A 5808-nucleotide genomic window follows, 5' to 3' on the forward strand; every position below is an offset into this window, starting at 1 on the left:
ATTTATGTGCTAAAATTCAATAATTTATTTATTATAAACGGAGGAAATATATTGCTTTTCACTATCATTTTCAATGTAATGATAAAAGCAAATGGTTAACAATTAGGCTGTTCCAATCATTTAAATTTTTCAAACTCTCATGATTGTCCCCACATAAAAAGAACAGTCATGTACCAACTTCATTTGATCCCTAGGCGTGAATTAGATCATGTGTCAAAAATCATGGAGTCATCATTTGATAGTGTATGTAAGAATTGTGAAAAATATGATATATTAATAATGATTGTATTTGTAATATTTGTGTTACTTATGCTGAAATTTTTTTCTCATATAATACGTATGCTTAACTAGTAGTATTTTCGATTCAATACTATACAGATAATATGTATGCCATTATTTCATTTTTATCTGAGAACGAATAATAATTTGTCATATTAAAAAAATCTTTTAAATTTTATCTCATTTTATCCTTAAGGACGTCATGATTTCGAACAAAGTATGGATCCTGTGTATCATACTTTGTTTAAACGATTAGTTGTGCGAGTTTTTTTATCTAAACTATCACCAGCTATTTATTAAAACATTTATATGACTTCAGCTATCAATTGTTCACTTTTCCTACCTAAATTGTCACCGTCGTTCAGGTATAGGAAAATAAACCGTTAATAATTAAGATATATTTAAATAAATAATTGATGATAATTCATATCGGAAACTCAACACCTGATAGTTAGTGATAAACTCACAATACCAAAATACTACAAAGTCCACATTCCATAGATACTACAAGTTGCAAAAATAAGTCCTCTAGCAACGTTTTTTCAGTTGATAATAAACACAATATTGTCTTGTCCCTACCGAACCGTACTAAATACTACTCCCTATCCTATGAAAACTCTTATTCACCCACCGTCCGCCAGATCTCCTATTTATCATATATAACATAATATAATCTTTCGGAAGTACCCCACCATGCACCTACTATAATATGTCTTCCAACGTAACTGAGCTAGCTTTCAACAATATCCTCATAATATCATCATAATCATCTTTCGGTCTTGCCGGGCATATATATATATATATATATCTTAGCTTGGCCCTGTTGGTACACCAGGCTGTTCTACTTCTCCTCGCCTCCTACTCCCCGCTGATCAGAAATACAAAAAAAAGGGTTTGGTCTGGTTGCAGGCATTCCCTACCTGGTTGGGTTTGGCTGGTTAGTCTTGGGTCAATTAGCTTCATTTTGATGCTGTCAAGGTGTCGTCCTCCAAATGATCTTTTTGCATCAAAGTGATGACTAATCTCGCCGATATATGCTTCTTTTGCTTACTTCTATTGTTTCTTTCTCTAAACTCTTCTAAAGTTATTAAGCCCAAATGGTGTAATATGAAACATAGTAAGTACAAAAAATGAAAAGTAAATAGCTTGACAAGTCAATTTGTTTATCATTAAAGAAAAATAGACCTTAACAATTTTGACATGTTGTCCAACCACAAAAAAGTATTAGGAAACGAGTAAACTAAACGAGTATATTTATTATATACTCCTATTTCTTCTCCAACCATATCGCGGCACAGTCCACAGTAACGTGTACCCATTGGTTTTATACTTATTTAAGTTTCAATTTATTTGTTTGATTTTAATTCGATATAAAATTTTAAATAATAAAAAAGTTAAATACATAGCTGCAAACTAAAAATACAACAATCTAATCAGTATATTCCTACGAAGTAGAGTCTGGAGAAATAGTGCATGCAGTTCATGCTACTACTTTAAAGATGAGGCAGAGAGACTAGTTTTCTCGATAATAGTGCATGCAGTTCATGCTACTACTTTAAAGATGAGGCAGAGAGACTAGTTTTCTCGATAGATCCACGGCTTACTATAAAAACAGTTTAGAAAAAGACATACAATATAAGTGCAAGAAATAATAGGTAGCAAAAACTAACAGATAATAATATAAGCAAAACTACCACACAATACGTAGTTCTACAATCGACTACTAGCACGAATAACTCAACAAAACACTCCTTCCAGCTGCAAACTAAAAATATGTACCAAAATATTGGCCCTTTAACGTGTCATATGTAAAGTTGATACATTCTTTTAAGGTGAACTAAAAAGAAAGTAAGAGAAATAAATTAAAACGAAGTAGTATCGGCCTTTTTTATTTGTTTGTTGAAGCTTTTAGCTACCAAACGAGCTTGTAACGATCAATAGTCCCATTAGACTTTTTGTATAGCCAATTGAATCACTTCAGCTTATTAATAACACAAACAAACACAAAGGAAATTTCAACAACTAGCGTACAACTAGTGACTATACATCTTTGTTTCAATATGACTTTTTAGCCATGTTTTTCATCTTTATAGTTTGCCTTTCTCTCTATATATAATTCATGATTCTATATTTGCTCTCTATCATAACTTATTTGCCAAGTACTTGAGGTCTGGTTACTAAAAACCCTACTTTCTTGCCCTATAATTAGTTCTTCCCTCACCCCTTCTAGCCATTGGAATCCCATGGCTATCAAGATCCAGGACATTTCCAAGACTATCAACAACGCCAATATTCATATTTTTTCACTGCATGGGTCGTTTAATTGGGAACAAGTTATTTCAGGATTAGGTGTGTTTCTAACTTTCTCAAGCCTGATCTGTGGTGCAATTTAGGTGTGTTTTTCTTTCGATCTCTAATGCCTATATATGCTTTTCTATCACGTCATCTTTTATGAGATTATGTTAGAGAAATGAAGTTTTGATAATTGACGTATGTGAATGAAACATGTTATTCATGCTGGTCCTCACATGTGAAGAACATTGAATTGGGTGCAAGACTGATGATAAAATAATGTGTGAAGTCAGGAGTGGATAAGCAAGTAAATTCGCTGTCAACATTTATCACGTTCAGAAAAGAGGGTGAGAGTAAGATAAACACAACACTTGAAGATTGAACAAATAAAGGAATCCTACCTAGTCAAGGAGACATAATGCAATAAGGAGTGTAACTAACTGATAGAGTCCTATTGAAGAAAGAAGATCACATTATCTAAATTCATCAGAGTTGACTTAAATAGAAGAAATGTTTTCAAAAGAGTTTCACTCAAGCACTAATAAGAAAAACATCAATCAACAAATTCGTTCACTAGCTTGAAGAAGAACCTGTTCCTTTATTTAGACAGTTGTAGACTTTATGTAATAGGCTGGTTCTTTGAGTTGTAATGAGCTTTAGTTGTAGACTTTGTGTAATAGGTTGGTTCTTTGAGTTGTAATAAGCTTTAATTTTAGTCTCAGTGAAATATAAACTGAGTTAGGAATTGCGTCTTCAAGTTAGGGAACTCGAAGATTTGGGAACACTTATCTTTGGAAGATTTGTGTTATTGTAGAAATAGGAGTTAGAGTCGTGTAATTTGTTGATTGTTGAGGCTCAAGAATTTTAGTGAAGTTGAGTTAAATCCTGTAGAGGTACAAGTCGTGATTTTTTACACCTTTTTTGTACCGAGTGTTTTCCACGTAAAAATACTATCTTCCTACTTACTCTATATAAGTGAACCACGTTAGTAAGCTACTTAGCTTGTTCCACTGATAAGCAACAAAAAGAGTAAAACAGTGAAATCAGTAGGTATGCACTCTAATAGATTATTATCGTGGAAGTTGGTCCCAAGCCTGAGATATTTTTAGTGCAGAAAGTAAACATAACCATCGTAAAGTTGGGATTCCTATTTACCTTTTGCCACTTTGAGCCCTTAAATAACTTCTTTGAACCCATTTATATAGAACCATGATGCAAACATTTATAGAATTTAGGGCAAAATAAGTAATTTAACATTAAATATTAAGCTAAATAAGGTGAAGAGTATTTTTATAAATAAATTATCTATTCTTAGAAAGAATACAATGCATATCATTTTTAGTATTACAAACCAAACAATCACTAAAAAAATAATATCCAAATAACTAATTTCAAAACAACTAATCTCAACAGAACTAATTTTAATATAACTTATTTTCCAAACAAACGACACCCTAAGGTATTAAGCACAAAAAGGGTAATAGTGAAACATAGTAAGTACAAAAAAATAATAGTAAATAGCTTGGCAAGTCAATAGTCATCATTACAGAAAAACTGACCTTAATAATTTTGACATGTTGACCAAGCACAACAAAGTATTAATAAACGAGTAAACTAAACAGCATATATTATATACTCATATTTCTTCTCCGGCCATATTGCGGCTCAGTCCACAGTAACGTGTACCCATTGATCATGTGCTTAATCGATTTCAATTTATTTATTTAATTTGACTCGGCATGAAGTATACGAAAGTGACTTTTGTTTTTTTTTTTTTAATTTGCAGCCATAAACTAAAGTTACAACAACAATAACATATTCAGTATATTCCCATCAAGTGAGATCTGGAGAGGATAAATTTACACAGTCCATACCACTACCTCAGAGGTGAGATAGAAAGATTGTTTTCGATACACTCTCCGGCTCAAAAAGGCATAAACTAAAGGTATGTACCAAAATATTATTTAATGATATTGTGATCATGAACAGTGGAAGATCCAAAATTTAGGCGTTGTGGGTTCTCGAAAGGTTCGAACACATGTATTGACACCCAAAGCGTTCAGATTCCACCTGAAAATCAAAGCACACAGCTATCTTCTTGGTTTCGAGGGTGATTTTTTTTCATCTTGGATCAATCTTTACACATTTCTTATATAAATATACCTAATCTGCATCGAATTTAAAAGATGTTAGCCACCATCAATTTGAACCTAGGTCCGTCCCTAGTTGTGAACATATCATGTGAAAAGTTTATACATTCTTCTAAAATGGAATAACAAATAAAGAGAAACAAATTGAAACAAAGTAATATCTTTTTTTGTTTGTTTGTTGAAACCTTTGACTATCACGCGTGCATTGTAGCTATCAATACTCCTATTAGACTTTTGACTTTTTTCTTGTATAACTACTTGAACCACTCCTTATTAATTACACAAACAAGAACAAAGGAAATTGCAACAATTAATTAGGGTCCAAAAAGCATGGAAACTTCTAACTACTAATAATACATTCTAGCCATGTATTTCATCTTTATAGTTTGGCTTTCTATATATATAATTCAGTATTCTATATTTGCTCTATCTCATAATTTGTTTGCTAAGTTCTTGAGGTCTTGGGTACTTTCTGATTCCAAAAAAGCCTCATTTCCACCCCCTATAATTAGCTCTCTTCCTTTGGCCCCACATAAAAAGAACCGTCATGTACGGTGTACCAATTTCATTTGATCCCTAGGCGTGAATTAGATCTTGTGTCAAAAATCATGGAGTCATTTGATAGTGTATGTAAGAATTGTGGAAAATATGATATATTAATAATGATTTTATTAGTAATATTATTTGTGTTACTTATGCTGAAATTTTTTTTCTCATCTAATACGTATGCCTAACTAGTAGTATTTTCGATTCAATACTACACATATAATATGTATGCCATTATTTCATTTTTATCTGAGATCGAATAATAATTTGTCATATTAAAAAATCTTTTAAATTTTATCTCATTTTATCCTTAATGACTTATCATGCTTTCGAGGACTTATGTTTGCAGTATTTTTTTTTTTTTAAATAATTATGGTGTTCGGAAACGAATTCTAAATAAGGAGGAAAAAAGAATTGATTTTTTTGGTACATATGAAAAACACTTTTGAAATTAATAGTCATTAATTTGTCATGATGACAGCGACACATTTGTATGATCATGATAATATGTAATTAGAGATGAAAGTAAAAGGTTTGAGTT

The sequence above is a fragment of the Capsicum annuum genome, chromosome 5 (assembly GCF_002878395.1).
Source record: "Capsicum annuum cultivar UCD-10X-F1 chromosome 5, UCD10Xv1.1, whole genome shotgun sequence".
Lineage (NCBI taxonomy): Eukaryota > Viridiplantae > Streptophyta > Magnoliopsida > Solanales > Solanaceae > Capsicum > Capsicum annuum.